General features: G+C 38.9%; 1 protein-coding gene across 2 annotated transcripts in view; it reads left to right on the top strand.

The window, feature by feature from the left end:
* LOC132330062 (VPS10 domain-containing receptor SorCS1) overlaps positions 1 to 27,226 on the top strand; it is a 258,913-nt gene that overhangs the window by 127,233 nt on the left and 104,454 nt on the right. The window lies entirely within an intron of this gene.

Below are 27,226 nucleotides of genomic sequence, written 5' to 3'. Positions count from 1 at the left end.
AGATTCATCAAAAGAAAGCAACATTATTTTTGCTGGGGAGGGAGAGAGTTTAAAACTAAAACTCAAAACCCTCTTTCTCTCTCTCTCTCTCTCTCTCTCTCTCAAGTTTGTCTGCTTTCAAAATCCAAGCAGTGGAAAGGCTGTTCTCTCCTTAAAATGCAAAACCTCAGAAAAAATAAAGGCCTCATCCTTCTGAAAAATCCATCCCTAAATGTCATAAAATATTACTTGGTAATCTGTCAAATCATTCACACTGCAGGCTGCTGTGGTCCAGTTTGAGTTTAATCTAAAGTGAAATTAGCCCATGTTTCTTCCTTCTGGGTCAGACTTTCATGGCAGGTGGGTTCTTTGCTGGGGCTCTCCAGGGACAGGGTGGCTGTGACCACAGGCAGTGTTAATGGTGATGAAAGGAGTGATTCTCACAGAGGCTCAGGCAGGTACCCAGCTCTCAGCCAGGACCTTCAGTGAATATTCTTTACATGAAAGTCTCCTTCTTAATGTGTTTCAATCCAGAAAAAAATATTCCACCTCACTGATTTGTGGAGAGTAGGAAAAATAAGTTTTTCCCTTCTTTGAGTAGGTGGAAGGGCTCTGCAGACACACAGAAATACAAAAACACCTGGTAGCCTGTCTCAGCTGGCATAAGCTAACATTTCTAAGAAGCAGTGAAATAAACAAAAAAATCTCCATTTCCTTTCTCTATTGTACCTGAAATATCTCTTCTTCTAGGTCAGAATGCATTTGGACCTCTGTAACAGCAGGTGGTGAAGCTGCAGAAGTATTTGTGTGGAAAGGAAGAAGGAAACCATCTCTTTCCTAAGCTGCAGGGGAAATTTAGGCAGAGAGAATGTAATTAGCCAACCTAAAAAAGACCTGAGAGAACAGAAATTGCCAGCAATGTTCCTGCACAGAGTTTTGAGAACTTTAATAAATGCAAGTGATCAGCGCAGTAATTTTAAGTGTAGTCAGGAGGTCTGCAGTAAAAAAACACAACAAGCAGACCCAATATCTACAGCAAAATTAGAGGTATTTTTTTCAAGAGGATACTTAACTTAATTATGTTAATATTTGCCATAAATGTGTAATCCACAGCAAGGATATTTGGAAAGGGTAAATGTATTTTATGGTCATTAAAAGGCAAATTTGCTTACACTTCAGTGTTCTGTTAGTAAAAGCATTTATTGACTCTTAAAAGCTGCATTTAGACAGGATTTTACATTTGAGAGAGAAACTACTTTCATGTGGCCACCAGTGTTCTAGATTCAGGAACATAAAGGAAGGGGGGTTTCATCTCTGCTACCCCACCACCCTGAGGTGACTTTGCTTCCTGCAGTTTTGAGAATATGCCCATTTAAAACCTGTTGCATGTCTCTGAAATGTGCCTCTTCTGTGTAGTAGTGTAGGTTAAAATAGCTGCAATAAATGATAGTAAAGCAGAAACCCAAAAGTTTTATATGCAATAAAATCTGATTATTAGACCGTAGCCTTAAGCTAAGTATTAATCAGAATAATGAATATGTTTTGCTCTGATCTTAATTGTGACTAAATTTGAAAAATAAATGTTTGATTATTATGTTAAACAAGATTTTTTTACCCTTCTTAAATAGCAGTTACTAATGTAGTGCATTATTGTAGTCTTTGGTGAAAATAAGAACAAGGTCCATTATAAATTAAAAATATGGATGTACAGAGAAGGCTGCTAAGTGAAATAGAAGGAAAACTTGGGAAAAAAAGAATCCAAGCCTGTCTTGGGAATGGTTTACAAGCTTTTAAATGCAAATTTATCAAAGCTTTTTGTAAGTCATGGAACTCATTTTTAATCGGTATTCCATGGTATGAGAATCAGCCACACAGGCTCTCACTTGGTTAACATTCATTTTACTAGTCTCAGATCTTGATCCAAAATCCACTGAAGTCAATAAAAAGACTCATTTTGAATGCAAAATTAAATTATTCTTCTTAGCATGTCAGAAGAGCTTCCTCCTGCAGTCTCCTGCCATTGCAGCACAGAAAATCAGAGTAGAATATTTGGCAAGAAGGTAAAACATTCTTTCTGAGCTTGTGGATGAGCCTGGGCTCACAGGCAACATACTGGACTTCAGTAATGTAGACTTCTTCTAATGTATCATTTCAGTAAGTGTTAGGACCTGTATGCCTTTGAGATCTTACAGAGGTTACCCTGATAAATATAATTTATTGTATTTCATACATATTTTTACTCAAGCTACAAATATAACCCCACATAATTAACATTTATTGGTTTCATATGCTATTCAGATGTCATTAGGGTTTCACTACCTACACTGCTGGTGTATGTTCTGCTGTATTCAAGACAATTAAAAGAAACAGATACAAAATCTTACTGTCTGTAGACAGACTTTTATCTGTCTACAAAACTAGACAGTATTGTAATCTACAATACTGTCTAGTTTTGTAGACAGCTATTTACACACATTGGGAAACCAGTACTTCAAGACCAGACAACTGATGGGAGGGCAAAAAAGGTCTAAAACCATTAAATAATTTGTCTATGTCTCTGCAACCACTGGTGAAATGGGAATTTGAATCCCAGTGTAAATCCTAGCATTTTGTCCTGTGAATTTAACAATGCTTTTTCCTCAGAAGGTTCCACACTTAGTTAAAATGCTGCTGAGAACATGTACACTTGCTAAATCAGTGGAAGGTCAGCACAATATACAAGGTTTATGGGCCAAACAAAACAGGGAATCATTTGTGGTAAGGTTGAATCACATGTGACTGGGACTCCTGGTGCTTGATTTTTCAGTCATTAAAAATGATAAATTATCCTTTATCAAACTCAGCTGGAGGGAGTATTTGTGAATGGTGTCTTTGAACAGTTATTGGCATGACTTGCAACAATGGTAACACGAGTTTTTAACATAAATAATTTAGCCAGTGCATTCTAGAGATGTAAGTGCAGTGTGATACTGATGGAGTACACACACATGTGTGTAATCATACATATTACAGATAGAGATAGACCAGAGAAGGAGGGGTGGGCTTGTAGAGACCAACTCTGCCATCCCTGGAGCATTCATCCCACAGGCATTGCACAGTAGAGTACAGGGAAGCTCTGGGATGGTTTTTCAGTTGGGAGTTTGGTGATGGCTCCCAGGCATTGCAAGGTAGAGCTGACAGGCTCTATAACAGCACAGATGTGTTTTTAGAGAAGTCTCTTCTTGCTTATTTCCTCCTAGTCAGGGTTTTGGCTGCCCACTGGCCCATGAAGCAGTGTAACATCATTTTTGGCTGCGTGCTGCAGGGTTTCTTGCAGTTGAATTGTGTGTCACAGTTTGGGTATCACAGGTCTAGTGGGTGATATTCTAACCTGCAGATGAAGAGATCCAGCTGTCTGATCCTGCCCAATACTGCTTTACTTTGTCACTGACTTCAGCTAGGCTTTTTCTGAAGTCCCTGATGGCAGGATCTGTGAAGGTTTATACATGTCTGGCTTCCCTGGCTTCTCAGGAGTTAAAGAGGAGATGGGTTCCTTTACTAACTGAACCAAAGTCTTCCAGCCTAAATTTCTGACAAGTGGGGAGACACAGACGGTGAGGCTCTGATGGTCTCCTCATTTCTTATCCCTTGTCAGGGTTTGGAACTGTAACTTTTCTCATCAGAGCTGTGTAGCTGTAACTACACACTACAGCTACAGTAGTTACTCAGGTACTGCTGCAGTGAGTAGATTTATTTATAGATACTGTATTCTTTTCTACAAATTTAGTAGGGCTTTGCCTGAACTCACCCACACTTAGGTATGCACTGGATCCTGCTCCCTTCTAGCTTCCCCTTCATTGCTGTGGAGTGAAACACATCCCTGATGTTCTGAACCAGCAAAAATCAGTGTCTGCCTTGCTCACTTCCAAATAACTCCCTGCATGAGCCTGTCTGTGGGGACATTGAGTCCTTTTCTGTGAATCAGGATTTATTTGCTTTTGAAATGTTAATGCTAGAGACAAGGAGGAGGAGATGTCTTTCTGAGCTGCCTTAAAGATGCTATTTTAGTGTGTTGCTGTGGATTAAGAGGACTACTGAAGGGCAGCATAGCAACTCCTCTTTGATCCAGATGACTGGCTCTGTAGGTGGTGGCCATTAGGAAGAAGGAACAGCTCCATCCATCCTATGGCTGCAGCTGTAGGGAGCCATAAAGCTGGTTTGTGTCAGGCCAGGTTTTCTGTGCAAGTTGTGTCAAAGCCTAGTGATTTTTGGTTTTTTGGATTTTTTTTTTTGCACTCCTGTTTCTAACATGCCACATTTCCTAGCTGGCTACAGGGCTAATGCTCCTGTTCAGGCCTTCAGCACCTCCTGTCCCAGCTGTTACACAAATGTGACCCCTGACCCCACAAATGTGGCCATCTCTGATTCACACAGAGTGCAGCTGCAGAAATCACACATCTTGATTTCTGCTGCAGCCACAGGACACGCCTCTTTGGAAAACTCCACAGCTTTTACACTAAAAGTAGAGCTGCAGATCCTCACTTCCCAGACTTTGCTGTCTTTGCCATACCTCACTGCTTGATAGGAGGTCAGCTGCTGCCTCCCATTAACCTGTGGCTCTGGTCCCCACTTCTGCTTTTCAATTAAGTGCCTATATATGTTTCTCAGTGTGCCCATCATGCATGGGAGGAGATGGTTTCTAAGGAACATCCACTGCTCCACTGCCACGTGCCAATACTTAAAGAATTCAAGGGGTTTTCTGGTTTTCTCTTTTTTTACTCCCATTCTGTATTTTTTTTCCCTGTCATTTATGACAAAATCCTCAGGCATAGTTGGGTTTCAGCTTATTTTGGCTGCCTTTAGTCTGTGTCTTTGCAGATACTGTACTTTGTAGTTCTCTGCAGCAACTGCTTTATTGATATTTGTATGAATGGGAGCAACAGTCTCCTGGACTATGATTGGACTGTTGTGATGCTGAGTTCACACAAGTAATAATTAAGTAGTTGGAAAGAGGTGTGAAAAAAATGAACCAGAGGGGGAGCTGGCAGTCACCTGCCTGCTGGAATAGAAATGAGAGAAAAAACAAAAGAGGTGGAATCAGAGAAAAAGAAAAGAAAGGATGGAGTCAAGGTGGAGAGGATTGAGAGGATTAAGAGGAGGGACTTTACAGAATTATAGGTAGGGGGTTCCTGCAAATCAAGTTGATTATTTTCTTTGTTTGACGGGTACACAATGCATTAAAATATTTGCATAGCATTCCCAGGCCCTCCAGCTTAGATTTACAGTTCTGAATCATCCTTTGTTTGAGGGGGATTAAACTCTCTGAAGAATTCAGGGCCAAGTCTACAAGGAGGGTTAGTACCCATTATTTTTCTCTTTTCACTATGCTCAAAGGTGCACACCTAAGTAGGACTTAAGTATTTAGCCTTCTGTATAATAAGGACTTTGTTATTTTTTATTTTATTTATGAAAGGTTGATATTTCATTTTTCTGAAATAAAAGACACAAGACACAGAGGAATGTTTCCTTCTGTTAACTTAGGGTCAAAATTTTGTTTGATTTCCTCCTACATGTCCGTTCTGTTGAGACCCAAACATTCTATAATAATTTTTTATTAAATTGCCAAAAAATTTGCAAAACAAAGCAATGTTTTGTGACACATCTTTAAACAATTCATTTTGAAGTAGATGAAACATTTAGGCTTTCCTCATTTTTTTTCTTTTTTTTTTTTCCCTTAAGGTGTTTGCGATTAAACTGGTTTTTTTCTGAGATTTCAAAGATAGTGACTTTGCAGTGGCTCTCCTGAAACACCAGGGTTTTGAAACACACAAAATATTTACAACAAAAATACATATTTCTGCTTGTTAGAAACCAGAACTCTTTATAAGCCAGCATAGTCATAAAATGTGGGATTTTCCTTGGTTGTTCTGAACAAACTGTGCCCTGCATGTAACTTTTTATGAATCTGCCACTTCACCTGTTTTCTTCCTGTTTTTGATTTAGATATGTGGCATTGTCCCCGTTCTGTGAGTAATTTTTACAGTAAGGAAAATGGGGAATTTACTATAAAACTAGTGAGTCAGGAGGCCAGTCTGAATAAAATCTCTCTTACCACTGTAGTATTTAAATTTTTTTGTGTGTTTTCTAGCTGTCCTTGCTTGTATACCTGTTATTATCTGTGGGAGCAGTCAGGGCCTTGCTGTGGTTGAAGGCCCATATCTGGTTCTCATGTCAAGTGACACAGGATTTTTCTTGTCTCAGGAGGTTTGTGCACTCTCAGCTTCTCATCCCCTCTATATCCATGTTGGTTTCCACCACATCCAGCTGGTTTTTGTGTGAAAAGATAAGAAAAGCCAACACAAACAAAACTTGCAACTCTCTCAAATGTTCTTAAAAGGAACTCCAGGGAAAACCCAATGAAACATTATCTGCTAAGCCAAAGCAGCTCTAAATTCTGTCCGAGAGCTGATTATTGCTGGGTCTTTCAAATCCTGTCTGTGTAATCCTTCCTCTACTCTGGATTCACTGCTAATCCTGCACCTGCTCTTCCTAATTCCAGCCTTTTTAGGGATATAGGCAATATATTCTGTTTACTGGTTCATTAATATGTCTGGACATGGGCTTCCAAACCTGTACAGGGTGTGTGGGATTTCTCTGAGGAAACAGATGAAATCTGCTGAAGTTGTATTGGGGAAAAAACAAATTAAAATCAACTTCTAAAATGCAGCTTCATCATTCAAAGGTCTGTATAGTGCTGGTCTTGCTCATTTTTAGGCAGTGTTGGAGGAATTTGTCAGAGGAATTTTATTTCAGGTCTTTGAATATTACTTATAATGATTAACTGTTTCTTCAGTGGCTGAGTCCTCATGGCAATAGCTTGGTGCTGCAAATAGTGCCTGCTTTTGGAGGGTTTCTTTTCATTAACACTGAAAATCATGTATTTTTTGCCCTTAGAAAAAAAAAAAAGAAAAAAAGTGCCCGTGCCCTGAAGCCATTTATACTGATTGGAAATTTACTCAAGTGAACTAAGTAAGACCATCTGACATATTAAATTGTTGACCAATTTGTAAAACAAACCTTTCCTTCTTAAAATGCTGTGTTTGCACACAAATATTTATGTGTGCATTTGCACACACAAATTCTTCTAAATATGGGAATACCTATTATGTGAAACAGGTTAAAATGGTTTTAACTTTTTTTTTGTTACATTAGCTTTTTTGGTTTATATGGAACAGGATTGCTGGGACATGAGGTCAGTGTGGCTTCCTCTCAGCAACATTTTCAGTTAGCAAAACTCATAAAGTATATTCTAGAAGGAGAAGTGGGGGGCCAGATCATCAGCCATGTGACTTCTAGTACATGCTCACAGATACTGTGAAATAGCTTCCACAATGCCTGTAGCCTCTGCCTCTCCCTTACCTGCTGCCTTTAAATTTATTTACACTGATTCTATCCATGAGTGACAGTACAGGATTGTAGTCTCAGGCATTAACATTTTAGTTAAATAAAGAGTTTACCAGGCTGATAGGTGCCAATGGATCAATTGGCATCAATATCCAGGTGTGTGCTCTTTGCTCAGCCATGCAAAGTGGCAGAACTAAGCTTGGGTCAAAATAAACAAATTAAACTAAGGCTAATGTATTGGGGATAAAAGTATGTTCACAGAAAGGGAAATGCCTCAGGTAACACAGAGTAGATTGTTAAGCTGAGATGAATTTGCTACAGGTCTGGGATTTGCTGCTAACTTTTCTTAGTGTAACCAAGATCAAAACTGGGTGATGATTCTTAAAAACACCATGAAAATGTGACTAGATTTTGTGAAGTACTGATTTTTAGTGTAACTAGTTATCCTTGAGAATAAGCCACTAAAATGAGGTAGAGTATAAAATTTTTCCCTTTCAGGGTAGCAGAATTTTAGGATCTTGTACCTCATGATTTGTAGGGAGGGGGGTGGAAACTGAAGCCGGATGAGAAATAGCAAGCAAGAGGCCTGAATATAATATTAAGAGTATGAAACAGAATATCTGACAGTTTCTCACTTCTGCAGTCTTGACTCTTGCATAGCATCCTTGGTCTTTTTGTTGTCATCTCTTGTTGTAGAAATAATTTAAGATCTCTGGGACCAGTACTTCCCATTTTATTTGTAAGTGCAGTGCCTCTGAGGCTGCATAAATAGTGCTCTGATTGGAAAGTAAGAGAATTCCATGCTTTCAAAGATACAAAACGTGCTTGTAGGCTGGATGCCCTTTGAGGTATCAAGTCCCATATCTGCCACTAGCCCTTTGATCAGCTCTTCTCTTTTGGCACTGTTCAAGAGTTTAATTTCTGGGGCTTTCTGATATTAAAGACTCTCATCTTTGGTGTCAAGAAAAGAGTTTGAGTGGAAAAGGAAAAGGTTAGATTGTAAAGCCCCTAATTCTGATCTGCAGAAGAGCTAATTCTTCTGGGTCTGAAAAAGAATTTGGGAGATTAGGCAGTATTGATGCAACCTGGCATGATGATTTTCTTCCAAATAAAACCTTATTCTGATACAAATCAAGCCAGCCATTAACCTTCCAGGTAAGGGACAGAACAGTCTTCCAAAGAGTGTTCACCTTGTCTTGTTATTAGGATTGCAAAGCCATGAGGTTATCATTCTTGACCTGTTCTTGTCATCAACATCATGGACTTGCCAGGAGGAGAGTCCAGCACTCGAACAAAAAACAAGTCAAACTTGTTCCACTGCAACAGTCTGTGTCAGGATTAAGTCCCCTGTGTCTCCCTTCACTCCCTACTCAGTAGTTTTGTTTCCCAGTTGATTTAAGGCTGTGTTCCCTGCAATGGTCTGGTCACTGAACCAGCTGGGAGATTGAATTGAGCGTGTGCCAATGATAACACAAGAAGAAGGGCAAGACAATCTGCATCTAGAAGGGAATGAGACAGGAGGATCTCAACACCTGTGACCAAGGATCCTAATTTCTGCTGTGGAACTTGATTCTCTGAAGCAGTATCTTTGAAAAGCTGTTTCTCTCTGCTGGCCCAGAGGGTCATAAGACATGACATGTCTTATGAGAGGCAGTATACTCTTCTCTCATCATCTCCTATCTGAGAAACAGGTTATGAAGCTATAATAAGCTCAGAACTCAAGATCTTTATTCTTCCATACCTGTTTTGTCTTGTTAGTTGATGTCAGTGCTGCGAGGGGAAGCAGTATGTCAAAATGGACAGGATACACTGAGCTGTAGTCTCCTTAATTAGACACTGCCACCTCCATGAAGGACCCTGGAGATAAGAACATGTCTAGTGACCATGCTCACAGAGTCCAGTGCCGTTTTTCAGTGCCTCTTAAAAAATTCAAAACTAATTGTGGAAACTGGCACTGTTCTGATGGATTCTGATCTGGCTCTTCTCAAATATGAAGTATATGCTACTCAGAGTAAAAGAAGTTTGTTTGCAGAGTATAAGAAGGTTGAAATCAGTGAATTTTCTGGAGCTCTGCCATTTTACTTGCTATCTAAGTTGTTCCAGTGACTTTATTATGCAGGAGAACATGGACAAGGCAGATCTGAGCATAATAAAAAGGGGAAAGCTGTGCCAAATCAGCACCTGAATCAATGAATTCAGTCATCCGACATCTGTTTCGCTTGTCAGGTAAAAAAAAAGTTATGCAAAAAATTAGCTGAGATACATGCCTACAAAAAATTGCAAATGTTTTAATAGGATTGCAGTGCTGGAAAGCTTTCTGTGCAAGTGCTCTGCAGCTAGGGGGGAATCTACATGCTCACAACTGCTGAGCAAATGTTTATAACTTAAATATTTGTTTGAGAGAGGGTATGTAATCACATAGCAAACTTCCTAGAGAGTTGGTTAGCACACAAATTGGACTTTCTTTATAAAGGTTTTTAAAATTCATTTTAATGGGTGAGAAAAGCTGGCTGATGTTTCAGAACTGAGTGCTGATATAAAAACTCTCATTCACGGCCCATGGGAATGTGAACATTCACTGGAGTTTAAATCTCTGGTGAATTTTCTGCTATAGCTGTATAGCAGCCTAATATTCCTGTCAGAACAGATTTGCAAATGACCCATAAACCAAAGAAGAAACTAAAGCTGAAAGGATGCTCTGGGCAATATAATTTTCTTTACTGACTTTTTGTCTCAGTCTGAGTCATTGATAACGGTTTCTGAATGCAACTTCTATTCAAGGTTAATAAAGAAATCTGGATATGTGGAGAAGAAAATGTTGGCTTATTAAAAAGAGCAGTTAATTGTTATCACATAGTAATGAGATTTCATTGGTTTCCATGACATTTGGTCTAGGCTGTGGAGGGAATCTCACTAAAGAAGAGGGATGTCCAGCGTACCAAGAACAGGACATACTCTGTGTTGCATCCTGGCTATGCAGAGTAAGCCAGCCAGCTCCAGAGGGACAAATGTCATTATTCATAAAAATTTACATGCAACAGACAGTGGTCTTAGCTTAAAATTATAGAATCATCTTGGTTGGAAAAGACCTTTAAGGTCCTTGAGTTCAACTGTTGACCTAGTCCAAGTCAACAGAAACCTTGTCCTGTGGGCCACATCTGTGTCATTTAGATATCTCCAGGGGTGGTGGTTCAGCCACTTCCTCAGCCTCCTGTTCCAATGCTTGACAACCCTGCTGGTGGTGAAATTTGTCTGAATATTGGACCTCTCTCCTGGGGAGGTGGGGCAGTCACAAAGGAGATTGGTGTGCTGTGTGGAGCAGGAACTTGTCCCAGTTGCCCCTGTCCCTTAACTGTCTCTCTGCACTCCCTTCAGGTTCCTCCAGTTTGGGTAAACTCCCTGTGCCTGACTGTGCCAGCACTGGAGCTGCTCACTTCAGTGTCCAGTGGTTACACTGGCTAAAAACTGCGTGCATGGCTGAAATTCAGTCTGACTGCATCCATACTTCAGTCACTTGAACTGAGGCAAGGGGATACCCACTTACTGCTTTCTGTTCTGTGAATTAATAAAAAACTTCAGGCTTCCAGCAGCTTGAATCCTCAGGAGAGGCTTCTCTTGACTCCAGGGAGCTTTGGAACAAACATCAGAGAAGGTGCAGCATTGCTTGGCAGTTTTTCATAAAGCAGTTCAGAAAGACTTTGTGCCAGTCAGTTTAGAAAGCTGTTTCTCAGTGACAGTGTATGAAAAGTTGCAATAAACATCCCTCTTATTCGGGAACTTTGGAAGTTAACGAAAAGGGAAAAATATAAAAATATATTAAATATTCTTTAAAAACATAGCAGCACAGCTGGTGACCTGGAAGGAACTGTCCCACCTCCAACTTTCAGTAATGTAGTCTCTGTCTCAGATATTTTCTCAGGCTGAGTCATTCAGCTGGATGGATTTTAACTTTATTTCTAAAAGGAGAGAATCACTGTATTCAAAGCCATTCAGAGACTGGGACTGAAATGTCACAAAGTTCATGTTTGACAACAACACTTTCCTTTGTTGACAGTGTGTCTATAGCCTGATTGTCTCCCAGAGAGGAAGTTTGGCCCAGAAATAAGTTGTAGGAAGAAGGAGAGTCTTCTGTTAGAGATATTGCACTTGAGCATTTGAGCCTTGGCATAGGCTTTCTCAAGTCTTGTAATGAATGTTCTGTTTAATTGCTTTGTGCCTTATCTTTCCATGATTAAAAGTGAAGGTGAGAATTTCTGCTGTACTTTTGATATTCAAAGGATAACTCAATTAATACATGTGAGATAATCAAATTTTCTGAGGATCATTTGCCCCACAGAAATCAATGTTAGATAAATGTAATTATCATTATGAGATTGATGTAAATTTGATGCCAATTATTTCTGAAGTAAAAAACCCCTAAAATTAACAAATCATTTATACAAATGTTAATAATTTCTCTGCTTTTGAATGTTAACAATTAGTACATCATTATCCATTAGAATTTGGGAAAATGAGGAAAAAGACATCTCTGACATTTTTTTGATGGAACAGGTACAATAGGATAATATAATGAGAACTTATTAAGGAAATACTTTCCAAATAATTTTTCAATAAAAAGTCCTAGCGAAGTCTGCTATTTGTCATGTTCCTAGCTCTAATTCGATGAATTCTGTTTTATAAAGTGACAGTTCAGCTGATGGGAATGGCAAATACCTTGAAAGACTCAAGAAGATTAAGTAATTATGTGAAAAAGGATGTCTTCACCACATTCCATAATTATTACAAAATCACACCACCTGTAATCCTGAGCACTATTTGATGACCCACTATAGTCAGGAAGAACATATTTAAGTTTATTGACGTACCAATATCAATCCATCCTCTCTTCCTTGGACCTGGGTGTTAAGCCTACACTACTGGCTCCTCAAGGGTTTTATTCCCCTAGAACATATGTGGCCTCAAGAGGAGGTTTCTCCTGCTGCTAGACTGAGGGAAGCAGAAAATTCAGCATGAACTCTGTCTCTCTCTGTGATTTGGTCTTATTCACAGCCAAAGTATTCTTTTAGCAGGGTTAGTGCATCTAGAGAAGGATGCATTTTTGTTTTGAATGCTCCAATCATCTGTAATGACTGGGCTTAACAACATATTCATAAGGAGGAGGTATGGTTAGAATTTGTTCCCAAGACCACAAACACTTGATTTTTTTTTTTTTCTTTTGCCTCTGTGTTTTTTTCTGACTGCCAGTCCTTGATTGTTTTCTGCTTCTGGTTATGTCTCCATAACAAATGACTGCCAAGCACCTTGGGCTGTCGATTTCTAGCGTGTTAACTACTGCCTAGTAAGTGTCCACATGCTCCCTCCAACAGTGCGATAAATTTGATGGTGCTTAAGCCTTTGTGAGAGTGAGGGGCACCTAATGTACAATAAATAAGACAGTTATATTGCCAGTGAGAATTGATTTGTATAGCCATGGTTTTTTCTTTTCTAGCCTTCTCGTTACATGCAGTTTTTTCATTCACCCACACACATGCAGTGAAGTTAAAATAGTGTCTTTCACTGGCGTGATCCCTATGTTTTGGGGTTGTTAGTACTTGCAGTACACAAACAAAATATAATTGACTCGTTTATGACTCCAGCTGACTATGACAGCAAAGATCCAGAATAGTAGGGACTTAATGTTCTTTGGCTTCACCTCTGTTCTCTCTGTTTTTCATACCAATCATATTTGTTGTGAAAGTTTTTTCACTGCAAATAATTCTGATACATTTGTCTTAACTGTGAATGTTCTGAAAATTCACTTCAAAATGCAGTCCTCCTCTCCAGCTTCTGACTTTCCTAAATCCCTTCTGTAGTCAAGTTGTTAGAATCTTTTTCCTCAGCTTTCCACTTTTTGTCGTGCTTGTGTGATTTCTCTGCAGTGTGTCTAGAGCATGTTCTTTCAATCACTAGCTTACTAAATCATGCTTTCTTTATGAAATGAACTGCCACCAGAAATTATATGTTGGGGGCACTGTTTAAACTTACGCACAAAAGAGCTTAGAGAAATCAGTTGCACTGTATTATGCAGTTCCCCCCATGGCAGTGGGGATAGTTTTCCCAGGGGCCAAAATGGTCTCTTATTTGGTTTTTGCTTGTGAGGTGAATGTGCCTGGAGAGACCAGAGATGTTGAGTGCAGATGTAGAAATACTGTTGGGAGCATCCAGTCAAACAGCCTCATCTGTATCACTGAGCAACAGGCACACCTGGACATTAATACCTGTCTGTATATGGAGTGCACCCTCCAGGAAGTTACGTGAGAAAATGCTGGTAATGGATGATCCTGTTTGACATTGCCTGAATGGTAAAAAATGGTACCTTTGTTCTCACCTTGTATCCACTAGGTATTGATAGAGAAAACAAACCATTAGTAGGTAACTCAGGAGTTCTACAGCATGGTAGCTATAAACACCCAGGCATTGTGATCCTTGGAGTCTTTAATGAGCCGTTGGATAATGTAGAAACAACTGGAATTGCATATTGAGCAGCATGTGGAATAGCAAGAAATAGGCAGCACTGGAATTTGCCATAGCTGACAATATGATAATTCCTAACTTATTTTCCTTTTCATCAGAAGCAGCCCCATTACAGCCGGAATTGCATCATTAGAAATACTATTGATCAAGTTCTCATTAGCAGTCATTGGCACTCAGCAGCCATTGTTTCATGTGTTATCAGTGCTGCTGAAGCTGATACTGATCACTGGCTCCTGATAAAGAAATACAACTCTGTCTTTGAAGCCAGCTAGTTGATTGAGTTAAATTGCTTCCATACTCTCCGTAATTAGGAGTGAGTTATCAAACGGTTTAACATCCAGCTCTGAGAAGCCATTAAAGCATTACAGGCTTAGTCCAAGTTTCCTTTGTCATCTCATGAGTAATAGCACTGCTGGAAGTCGTTAGTGCCTCAGCCTCTCAAACATTCATGGAAGTTTGGTGAGCAGACACCCAAATACCTGACATGAAGTATGACACAGAAGGACAGTTCATGCTCTCACAGAACGTTGCTAAGGGTAGAAGCAAATCTTTGACTCCATGGCATCAGGTCACTAAAAATACCATAGAATCTATAGTCTTAAAACTGCTGCTAAGTATGATTCCTCTCTTTCTTCACTAGAGGATTGCTTCTGTGCAGTTTTGGCAATTAGTCTAATAATGAGTAGGATTCTGATTTGGCAAGATCAGCTGCACAGCTAGGAAGGTCACTTTAAAGTACCCACCATCTTTCACTCCCTTAAAAAAACCCAAAAAACTAAATGACAGTAGGTTTTAATGCTCCTCCTTTTATGCTCCATTTTAAGCAGAAAGATAAGTTCTGTTATAGCAATATTCATTAAAAAAATCCAGCAATGCTTTTTCCTGGTTTGGTTTTAATAACTAAAATGTCTATTGTACAAGAAAGCCTTCTTGCAAGTTCCACCACTGTGTGACAGCTAAAGCGTTAGTCATCTTATTAAAAAGCCAAGGAGGGTTATGGATTGAACTTTCCATCAGCATGTCACAGATGGGTGGCATTCAGCCTTAAAGAAGGCTCTATTTGGGGATGATAACATGAAAATATACACCTTGCTGTAGTATTTTTGTAAAACCAGTGTTCTTAAAAAAAGTGGATTTCTCTTCATTGGTGAAATGATGATGTTTCTATGGGTGATGAAAGCAAAAAGGTATAACTTCAGTTGGTTCAACCTTTAATAATGACATTAACTCCTAATCATGCTCTGTTAACTTCAATAGGCTTTTGTACCAACTGAGGCTCTGTTTTGAAAATGGGTTTTCTGTGTTTATTGAACTAATTGATCATGCCTGATGTGATGGTTTATGAAGACAAACCAAGAATGCTGATCCTTTGCTTTAGACATTGTAAAGGTAGATTAGATCATGAACTAAAGGTGGGGTAGTAACAAAATCTCAGCAGATTGATGTATCATTCTTTTACCCATCCTTATTTTAAAATCTGGGGGAAATGACTGATTTTTAAGAGGAGGAAAGTTGCATGGAAAGAAAGGGAAGAATGAGAGGTCAAGGTGAAGAAGCATTGACAACTCTGAAATGGAGTAGTGAAAGGGTAAGAACACTTTGCTTTCTGCTTTGCCGTCCTCCTCGGATGTCACATGGTTTGTGCAAGGAGGGAAATGAGGCATGGGGCATCATTTCTTCAAGAATATTTTAGCTCTCATGCTCTTGCAACATCTCAGTGTGGCCCAGAACAGCTTCCGTGTCCCTGTGTCTGAATAGGCTCAGGGGGTCACCTCTGTGAAAAACAGCTGTGCTGGGTCTGAACAGCTCTGCCCTTGCTTCATGTGAGCTCAGTGCTCACTTTGAACTTGCTGAGATGCCAGGGGTGGTCTGTGACACTGTGGCTCCATTTGAGAGCCTGAATTGTGGCAACCACAGAATGATAATAGAATTGAAAAATTCAGCGCAGTAGCATCTAGGAGCATCTGTGAAAGACTGTGTCAGTGACTGTGACAATGACTCTACATAGTAATCAACTGTTACACCAAAACTGATAAGGAAAAACACTGCTTTATTCTGTTGCATAACTGCACTGAATTCCCTTAACAAGAACCAATACAGAAAGTAAAGAGAATTATTAATTGTTGGAGGTGGAATTCTTTTCAGGCATGTTCAGTATGGTTAATTTGAGTTCATCAACTGCAACAACAAAAATGAAAAGCCAAGCTAACAATTTGCAAGCAGATGCTAATTCCCCAATTGTTCATGCAACATGGAACATAATTTGAAGTGATTATGAAATTAATGCATTAATACAAAAAATGCTTTGGAGAGAAGCAAATCAGATAAATGTACATAAAAAGAATTAGCTGTAGACATAATTAGTGAAGCTGTGCTTTATTCACAGTCAGAAGGAAAAATTAAAATAAGTGGAAATTTTAGAGAACATTTGAGAATTAGCATGTAAGAAGCCACAATGAAATAAAACATGGAGCTTCAGCAAAGCTAACACATAGACACATGCTTTGGAATTAAGAGGTACAAAAAGTGTCATGTCATCTTTTTGGGAAAGGCACAGTTACTTGTGTAAGGAAGAATTTCCAGCTGTATGAGCGCGTATCCTGTTTATAGATGACTCAAAGCCTGGAAGCAGGTGAATGGTAGAACAGAACTGTGTGCCGTGAATCTGAAGAGACATTTACTGTATGGTGAGAAGTAGAAAATTAACAGACTAGGCCAGAAGATTCTGTGCTGTGTTTGCTGCTGTCTCCTCTAAGTCCGTGCTTTTTTTCATGACTGTCATGGGGTCGGAAAATTGACCTGATTCACACCTGCAGGAAAGAGACTTCCTTCATGTTCTGTTCTGGTCTCTGAATTCATTTTTTTCCTATCTTCGTGTCTAAAAATCATGAAGTAACAGGACCAGGTGTACCATGACAAAGTTGATATTAATCCAGTGATGTATGCTCAGCTGTTGCCATCATCTGTTGTGTAGATGCGTGGTGGTAGATAATTACTTGACAGTGATTCCATTTAAATCTAATAAGAAAATATCACTAAGAACTATTAGATTGCATAGACATCTCCCAAGAGAAAAGAATTGTAACTCAGTGCAGAAATTGTGGTGCCAACTCTGATGATTATGTTGGGAGTCTTACAATATGTATCTTTTCTAGAGTTGTCAGCTGGTAGAATCAGTTTTAATTGGATAGAATTTAAATCTTTGTTAAAATATTAAAATAAAGCTTCTAGACTTCAGATGTCCACAGAAAAGCTTTTAAGGAGTAAATAGTAACTAATAATCTCCTTTCCTCATCCTAAAACCAGCAAAAGGTAAACAAAAATCCTACATGAAATGAGGATCCTACATTAATGACTCTTTGAAACAGGTTCGTTATTTTTCAGATAGTTAAAATACTAAGTCTTTAGAAAACATGTGAGCAAAGTGAATGGAAAAAAATTCTTCCACTATGTGAAAAAAAGCCTAAATTATTGCAGACAATTTAGTAAACTTCTTGATTTTTTTTTTTTTCTGTGTATAAACACTCATTTTCTTTTCCATAGATTCTATATAATTTCAAGAAAAAAAGTCTGGAATGTGAATTACTCTTTTTCCAAAACTTTGATAATTATCCTAAAAAACTGTACTTTTACTTTTTCTCCCATTTCTACTACCCAGAACATTTATTTTGTATAGCAACTGAATACTCTGATTTCTGTCTTGTTGCACTTTAAGTTAAGATTCTCACTTTCAAAACACAAAAGCAGCAGATGCTAAAGGATCTGATATTTGCCTCAGACAGGTACAGTGCCACCAGCTGCAATGAAGTCAGTCCCAGGCGTTTTGCCAGTAAAGGGAAAACAGATGAAGGAAAATTAGCAGTTTCTTACTAACCCTACCTGGTTTAAGCAGGTTCTATTAAAAGTTATCACTGGGTTCCATGAGGTTGATGAAGACTCTTCTTGCTGGAAGCACCAGTCCCCACCTGAGAAGTGATGGACTAGTTTGAGCTTTGGATAAAGTCAGCCATGTTCATTGAACAGTTTCAGCTGGTGGGTTTTAGGTGAAATAAGATGAGAACATCTGTAGGACTTGGAGGGATAAGAACATGGTGCAGAGAGATGGAAGTGAGCAGGTATGGATATTAATGTCCTTGGGACCAGCAGGTCACCTCTGCCCAGTCTGAGGTGCATTTGATTTAAGATGTTCCCTCCCCTTTGTTTCTTCCCTTTGGCTGCACTAAAAAATATAGGCAAGAGTAAGAAGCCTGAAATATTAAACAGCACAGTGGCACACAGGTGCCAGGGCTGGCCAGAGGCACGTGGCATGGCTTGAAACAGTTGGCTGTGAAACCAAGTATTCAGTGAATTGACCATCTGCCCAGGCATCACTGTCGTCCAGAATCACAGAACGGTTTGGGTTGGAAGGGACTTAATGATCTTCTCATTCCAGCTCCCCTGCCGTGACCAGGGACACCTTCCACCAGACCAGGTAGCTCAGCACCCATCCAACCTGGACTGGGGCCCTGCCAGGGCTCATCATGTGAATTGTGCATTTATCACTTACCCTCCGGGAAAAAATTGTTCCTTTGGTGTCCCTCTTTTCCCTATCCCTTTTGTCACTCTGCTTGGGTTACCATATTTTAGGCCAAAAGTTTCCTCTTGCTTCCATTAGGATTAACAACCCTTAGGGCCCAGTATTTGGGGCTGGGAAATGCTATTGTTTATAATACGCTTACAGTGCAAGTGGCTTCTTTCTTTTTGTGCCATTGATTGATTAGTGGAGTTTGTCCAAGTAATTTTCCCTCTTGATATGTGCGCTTTTCTTCTCTAGCACAAAGTTGGTGTGAAGATTAACTAATTAATCTCATGAGATTCTTTACTGAAAGGAATGCCTTACTGAGCAACAGAACAAAGTAGGGACAATATGTATGAACGCAGCTCATTCCAGATGTCTACAAAGCTGAGGATCTTTTTCTCCCCTAAGCAAGTAAGACTGTAAGAATTTCTCAGCTTAATTTGCTTTTTTTTCTTTGTTCAGTACAATGCAGAACATCTGTTGCAAAAGAATGGATAATTAATAATTGAAACTAGATTGCACTGTCCAAAATAAAGTGCCTATAGTACTTGCAGATTTCCTGAGTTTTTTGCCTTTGTCTCTTTATTTCTTCTCAAAGTATAATAACCAGTCATTGTTATGAATTAGATTTTATTTCAGAATGGAGGTTTGTACTGTGTTTTACTTTTGTTTTGAGTAATATATTTTCAAGTTGGTTGTGGTGATTAAGCTTTTTATGTCAAATGTAAAGGAAGAGAAGGCAGAGTGTAATAATAAAGAAACAGAAAAAATAAATTTTCATTTCATGTCAGCTTACTAAATTAGAACCATTCTGTGGAATGAAGAGATAAAAATCTAGAATTTGATTTGAGGGAGATTTGGAAAACCAAGAAGCTTAATCTTTTCATGTTCCTTCCCCCAGAACTGATTGCTCCAGAGCTCATGTTTATGCCTGTGATTAGGAGCTGAGCCTGACGAGTTCTATTTTCAGCACCACTACGGGATCCCAGTGGTGAAAATAACCTTGGTGCTTTGGGCTCAAACAGCACTTCCAGCTTCCAAAGCCCTTGCTAAGTTAAGACAGACTTCTAAGATAAAATAAATGTAAAATTGAAGGTGTTTTTGTTTATTCTAGAACTGACATAATATAATCCTAGGTATTTAAAATTAACACTGAATGAAAACTAAACAGTACCAGATTGGATAGGCCCAAAGAGTTTGTGGAATCTCCATCCTTGAAGGTATTTAAATATTGACAGGACCTGAGAACTTGACTGTACCTTTGAAGCTGGCACAGTATGAAGCAGGAGTTTGAATGAAATGACCTCTAGATGTCTTTATGTACCTAAATTAAATAATTTAAATTGTAAATCACTGTATAGTTCTAGATAAGGCAAAAGTAACTCAGAAACATCCTGCAGTAATCTATTAAGTTACATTAATGAGTAGATTTCTTATTGTTTTTAACATTACATTTCTATTTTTTGGTAAGGATGACACAAAGAAGAGCTTGTGTCCTTTTTTACAGTCCTCATTAAAACACTAGGTGCATTAAGTCAGGTAAGGACAAAATGTAGAATCTTTATTTTCATTTAATTCTGCCTTAATGGAAATGGAAGTTCGACTTTAAAAACCTGAAATTTAAAAAGTGACACTAATCTTCAGTGACTCCTTTCTCCCCCCTCTCATCTTTTTTCATCCTTTGATTAAGTATTACCTCAAAGCAGAAGTTTATATTTTGATAATTCACCCTGGCTGCTGGGATGGCAGGTTACTCTTGGGAAGGTGAAGGTCGGTGTTTCTCTCTGTGCACAGCCCAGCCCACAAGCAGTGACTCAGCAGCTCTCAAAAACCCTGAGATGCTGCAACTTCTTCAGCTTTGATGGAAAAAAAGAAGTCAAATCTTTTCGGGTCTGGTCCAAGGTGAGGCACTTTTGAAAACGGGGCTTCTGCCAGAGCCCAGCTACCAAGAGAAGAGGCTGTAGGTGGGAACCTGTCCCCCGATGGACATCCCAATCTGAGCAAAGAGAGAAGGGCTTGTGGGGGTGCACTGCCCTCTCTTGGATTTTGGTAGGAACAGGAACAGTCCCATCCCGAGTTGTGCTTTCAGAGGTTTGCTGAAGTGACGTTCAGAGTAACGGGGGATTGTTTTTGTACCTTGTTGTCTCTTAGAAAATCTTCTCCCTACACCTCTGGACTTTTCTGTGTACCCCCATTAATATCAAGTAGGATTAACAGAGAGAAGAACTGAATCACATCTCCACAGGTGTCTCAGCCTCATGTTTGCATTTCTTGAGTCTTTATTGCACTGACCCAACCTGTACCTGGGGCTTTGCTGATGTAGAGTACACACCACCACATAAAATATTTGCAAGTTATTGTTTATACATACACTCACTCTTTCTATCTAGTAAAGCAACCACAGATGATTCCCACAGATAATAAAAAATACAGCTTTTATGGCTGCTTTATTCAGCAGTACTTTTGTCCTGTTATGAACGTCTTGAATAATACAGAACAGATAAATGGAAATTTTTTTCCATCCACTAGCCAGCTTTTTATGACAAACAACATTCATCAAGATGCCAAATGCAATTCTCAACAATTCTTTTATTAGAAATACTGTGCCATCTCAGCTTTCAAAAATATTGGCAGATGATAATTTTTCTCTCTTAAAAGATAGTCCTTTGTCATCTAGTATTCTGGTGACAAGAGATTGTCTTATCATTCAGTGAGCACTGAATCTTTCATGGGTGCAAACAGGATGAATTCACTGTCTGAACCTTTTGCCACATCATTTCTCTTACATTTAAACAGCCAAGATTTGAGGAAGATGATTGTATCCTACCAGTTATGGACCTCCTGTGGGTTCTTGGGGGAAGTGATGATAGTTTCCACTCTCTGGATCTGGATTCAGTCTGAATCTGAATTACACTGTCTTGTCATCATGACAATGGTTTTCTTTTGGGGCAGTTTGACGTGTGTTACCCTCCATGTCAGCAAAGTGCAAGCTGATTTAATCAGTTTGGGTTATGCATCTTTGTATGAATAAGAACTTCTTTCTTCTTAAGTCACTGAGTAGCACTTGCAAAACAACTGGTTCCAGGCCTTTTCCTTGCATTAAAGAGGCCATTTCTACTTACTTCTGACCCAGGTTATCATTCAAAGGCAATATTCTTCTTTTTTGTTCCATGTTAGAAGTGTAATTCTGTCACTGAAGTCTTTTCTTTCCTTACAAAATTGCTGCACTTTCTGAGTTAACAAGAACTTCTGGCAATGAAATACTCCACAATGCCTCAATTGAATTATTGGTGTATTATTTTAATGGTGTCTTAATGAAATTGCTCAGCAACTAACCTTGTCTTTTAGCAGGCATTAGAGGCAGCTTCAAAACTGTCAGCTCTAGCTCATTTCATGTTTTCATTTAGGTGCTTATACTGTTACCCAATTTATTTGAAGCAGAAACTTGGGCCAAATTTTAGTGGCATTACCCATGTGCACATTTCTAGAGCAGCTGATGTTAGCTGATGTTTCCATGAGGAAAGATTTTTAAAATTTCATGGAGGCTTGTCTCCTCTTTTCCTATTAATATCCAACTAAATGCTTGTTTTATTTCTTCTGTAGTTTTGTCTCTAATTTGTTTGCTCTTGCAAACATGTACTGCTTCCAGCATCTCAGTCTTGTAAAAGAAATAGGTCTAGTTTGCTTTACAGTGGCGTTGCATTTATTTCAGAATTTCACAACCAAAGCAGTTCCTTCCTTTGGACTGTTTCACTTTATATCTTATTCTAGGTCTCAAGAAAGCTTAAGCAATGAATGAGTTCAATTAGTTAAAAGCAGAGCATGTTTCTCTTAATGCATGTGTGGAGTGCTGGACCTGGAGGACCAGATTCTCTCTTTACTCACTCACACTCACAGACAGTTATACAGACAAACTTTCACACTCACACTCTCACACACTCTTGGCCACTTTTACTCATGAACACACACTCACTTGAAAAAGGGAATCTAAACTCAGAAATTATTTCAGAATGACGGAAATGACATTTCACTATGTTGGGATTCCACAGCACTGATTCTCTTGCTATCAGTCACCACGTGGGGAAAAAACCCCAAACCCCACAACCCTCTAAAGTCATGCAAGTGACATGCAGAGAAGCAGGGAAAAAACTGAACTCTTTAGATAATTTAAATAGGGAATGCCCTGCTTCTGTTAGGAGTAGGACATTTCTGGTTTCTGTTACTGATTTCCTCTTTTGCTTTGTCTTGTGAGAAATATTACTTGTTCTCTGTGGGTCACCAGGGTTGGGTCCCTCATGAAGCTTGAGATAGGTAAGAAAAGTGAAGGATTTGACTGGATTTGCATTTATCTCCATTTATGGTCACTTGATACATCAGAAGTGAATGAAAAATGTGTGACTCCATGAAATAGATTTGTTGGGGGTTTTTTTCATGCTGTTCTATTTCACTTGTATTATGTTCTTTCCTAAGAAGTATTAGCAAAAAGATGGTGCAAAGGGAGGTATGAATGGCCAAAATAAAGGACTGAGAGCAATTCTGGACTTTTTACTAAGCCACTAAATCTAGCATTCACAGCAGATTCATAGAGCTCACAATTCCAGCTCTAGAAGCAAAATCAGAGCCCCTTGCTAAGAATTCCTGGTTTTCTTTGTGATGACAGCAACAATACATGCAATTGTCAACGGCAATGTCATCAGCAGAGTTACACTGAAAAAGCAGTGAAAAAAGTGTGGACTGTCTTAAGGTCTATAAATAATGTTTAGTTTCCATTTGTCATTTTTATGAAAAGCAAATCCCATTTCTCCCTTTTTAAAGGGAGATGATTAATGCATGCCTTGCATTTGGTTGCAAAGGCTTGTGTCAACTGTATTGACTTTTTTTTTTACAGAGGAAAAAACCCAATCCATCTGGAGCAATAGGAAATGCAGTGTGTGCTTGCTCTGCCTGGTGTGAATAAGCAGATTCTGATCATTGCTGATCACTGATCTGAACAGAGAGCAATTACTCTTGCTGGGGAGGAGTAGTCTTTGCTCTACTCACTCTTCACTTCTGTTTAACTTAAGACAACAATAAACCACACCAGAGGAACTCTAAGGTTGGTCTCCCACCACAACGGGCTTTTACTTGAAGTGAGAGGCAGATGAATATAGCTCTTCTTATTCCTGTGTCAATAACTTAATTTTGTAGAGGTGGAATCAGAGGTAGTTTAAAAACTGTTAATGTGAAAATCATGGGCCCAAGTCTTCACATAAAGCCCAAGAAAGCTGATAATGTTATTGTTGTGCATGTAGGTGGGGTTTGTAATTTCTGTCAGGTAACAAGAAATAGGACGAGGGAAAATGGCCTCAAGATGCTCCAGAGGAGGTTTAGATTATATACTGGGAAAAATTTCTTTACTGAAAGGTAGATCAAGCATTGGAACAGGTTGCACAGGGAAGTGGTGGAGTCACCATCTCTGAAAGTGTTTGAGAAGTGTGTAGATGTGGTGATTAGGGATGTGGTTTAGGAGTGGACTTAGTAGTGTTAGAATAATGGCTGGACTTGATGATCTTAGAAGTATTTTCCAGCCATTTATCCCATGGCAATTTCACATCCTTTGGCAAGGGAACACCTCAAAAATCTTATTTGACTTCATGAGCTAGGTTGCCTTTTCCTACAGGCTCTAAGGACCTGGATAAATTTAAGGTGTGATTTTCATATGCAAAGTCATGTTGGTTTCTCATCCAAAAAACAGTGTTAGCTGGGAAAGCAGCAATCTGCTGTATTAGGCACTGTAAAAGCAGAGCAAGATGTGTGATGGAGTAGCTCACATTTCAGGAAATCCAGCATGCATTCTACAGTGAAGCCCAAAATGATAAAAATAGTTTCTTTCTAATCTCTTTATCTTAGCTATTCTTAGCTATTAAATTTTATGGCATCTAAACTTCTATTAATTTTTGTTATTGTTTCTGGTTTTGGTTTTTCATGCTTTTCTTGTTCAACACATTTGTGTCTGGTTGTATTTTCTGTATAATTAGCTGCATAAAGTCAATGGGTAATAGACTACTTCAAAGCAGAAACTGGGTTAATTTATTTAAAAGGAAATTCTGAAGAGTACTTACTCTGTATTTCATATGCTGCAACAACAACAACAAAAAAAGCATTAAAATGAATTGTACTTTCCCTCCTTTTTCATTTATATTCCAGGCCACTTAGGCAATAAAACCAAACTAATGTGACTGAAACTATATTAACATGTAGTGCAGCTCAGTGGGAGTGTGTTTGTGGAATGAAATTGTTGATGTTGAGATGACATCTGCACTATGGGCATTTTGGAGGTAGAAGGTCTGACTTCAGAATAGTGCTAAGGTGATAGTGTGATCTAAATGCCCAGAACAGTGGTTGGAAAAATTAGATGCACTCCTGAGGTGTATCACAGAGTCATTGAATGGTTTGTATTGGAAGGGACCTTAAAAATCATTTAGTCCCACCCCCCTGCCATGGGCAGGGGCTGTTCTGCTTTCGTTTCCTTGAAAAGGAATGCGTTTCCAGTGCTCTGAGGTCACTGTGGCCTCAGTCAGAACACAAGGACTTGTTACAGAGGTTTCCCCAATATTTTGGAGAGCTAATTTCAGAAGCACACTTATGGTGTGCTCTGAAAGGTTTATATCAATTCACACAGCCTTTTCCTCTTGTTTTGACTTACTTTTTATACAGGTATCAATTTATTCTACTTATCCAATAAATGCTATCTTTTGGGCTTGTAACTCTGATTATTTACACACAGATATGTTGTAATGAAATTTGCTTTTCTTATCTTATAAAAAACCTGGAGCTGCAGCTGTGATGGGAGTAGTGACTGATAGTCGGTTCTAACTTGTTTTGCTTTATGACACCTGTGCAGAGTGATTAACAATACAAGGTACAACAGTGCAGCAGATAATGCTGAAAGCTGCTCTCATAGTTAGCAATCTGACTGGTGGATAGAGTCATCCATCAACTCCCTGTTCTGTCTCCACTCTCTGTGTGCCCTTGCATAAATTCACAGCAGTGGCACAGCTCTGCCACATCTGAGGTGCTGTTGGCATAGGAAACAAAACTGGTGAGTCCTGAGGCACTTTACCTACAGAATGGCTGGTTATCACAATGCAGAGCCAAGGCCTTTGGACAGCAGAGAAAACAAAGTGCTCGAAGCCCAGGGTGGTAGTTAGCAGATTAAAGCCAAAGTCAGCAGTGTCTGAAAGTCTGTTTAGGCACTTAACTTTTATTGATTGGGTGAAGTATTAGGTGCTTCAATGCCTCAACAGTTTCTCCCTCTATTCCCTTTTTAAAAAATGCAGATAAGAGCACTTTGACACTTTAAAGGAGTGGCCTGACAGAAAATGTGGTAAGGCAGTGATGTGCTCAGATGTGACAGTGATGAGGTCAGATGAGTTCCTTGCGCCAGGTAGAAGGCAGTATTTGAGACTAGAGTGGGTCTTGATTAACAGCTTGCCTTAGAGGCACAATCCAAAGTCAGTGACAAGACTCTTATTAACTTCAGGGAGCTCAGATCAAGCCCATTGATTTGTGCTTATTTCTGCTCTAGTTGCTCTAGTCCAAATTAATGCTGTGCTGCGATATTTCCAAATACCAGCATAAACAAAATCCACTCAAGAAGGTAGTCATAAAAATAGGAAAATCATGATGCTTGAATCACAATACTGAATCAATAAACATTTAACATAGGAACCTGGTCCCAGAAATTAGTGTGATAAGAAAAAGGAACCAACTAATAAACATCATGATTTTTGGCTTCAAAGCTGGACAGACTTCTTAGTGACTGTATCTTATATTTATAAATATTGGTAGTTTGATTATTAATCCTTTCTGTGTAAGTTCTGTGATCTCTCAATCTTTAGTTTGGAAATCACTTTAATTATATGCTTGGAATATTTGAAATTGTTAAATGAAAATAAAAATGTTTAAAAATCCACATTTTCATTATTAATTTCTAAAGTAAATCAGATATAATAGGAGATTCTACCTTGATGCTAATGGAAACATTACCCTAATTTATATTAGAGATACAGTGGGGGTATGTAACTGGCCTGAGATTATTCAGAATCTGAAAGTTCAGGGGTTTTTGCAGAAGCCCAAAATTTAAGTCAAAGGCCAAATAGTTATGCTACCAAGGAGGTTTCTAGAGACAGAAAAAAGGATTTTGCAGCTGCTCAATTATGAAAGATATATTCTGCATAGATTATATGTGTATTTACACCTCCACATACAATAGCTCTTTAGCATCTGCTGTCTCACAGACACCAGATGCTATGCTTCCTTATAATTCCTAGGTAGCAAGTGAAGTTGTGTCTAACTCTCCCTGCCTAAATGAAAGAAGAGAAGGAAATAGAGTGTGAGATTTTCCCAGTGCTCAAACTCAGATAGTAATTTGTTCTGAGAAATGCCAGGTGTGGATATTTTCATTTCAGGCTTGTCTAAAAACTGATCAGTACTTGCCATTTGCAAAGCAACTTAGAAAAAATAAAATAAAAATTATTCAAGCCTTTAATAGCTTTCCAAGGGAAATATTCTTTAAAAATTTTCATGGTTTTCAGTCGTGATGCCTCATTCCCATTCCTTAGGAGTATAACTCTGTTGCTTGCTGAAATACTGGAACAGTCTCTATTTACTGCTCAGACCTGTATATTCCCTCATGCAGAGACACGTGAGGAGTAACTCATTATTGCCACTGGTTCATCAGCCATGCAGACCAATTAATACCACAGCTAATGGGGTGAAGTAGCTACTACAACTCTCAGTTCTGTATCTTTT

The sequence above is a fragment of the Haemorhous mexicanus genome, chromosome 7, assembly GCF_027477595.1.
Source record: "Haemorhous mexicanus isolate bHaeMex1 chromosome 7, bHaeMex1.pri, whole genome shotgun sequence".
Classification (NCBI taxonomy): domain Eukaryota; kingdom Metazoa; phylum Chordata; class Aves; order Passeriformes; family Fringillidae; genus Haemorhous; species Haemorhous mexicanus.
The sequence above is the reverse complement of the archived record's forward strand: the minus strand, read 5'-3'. Positions and strand labels throughout refer to the sequence as shown.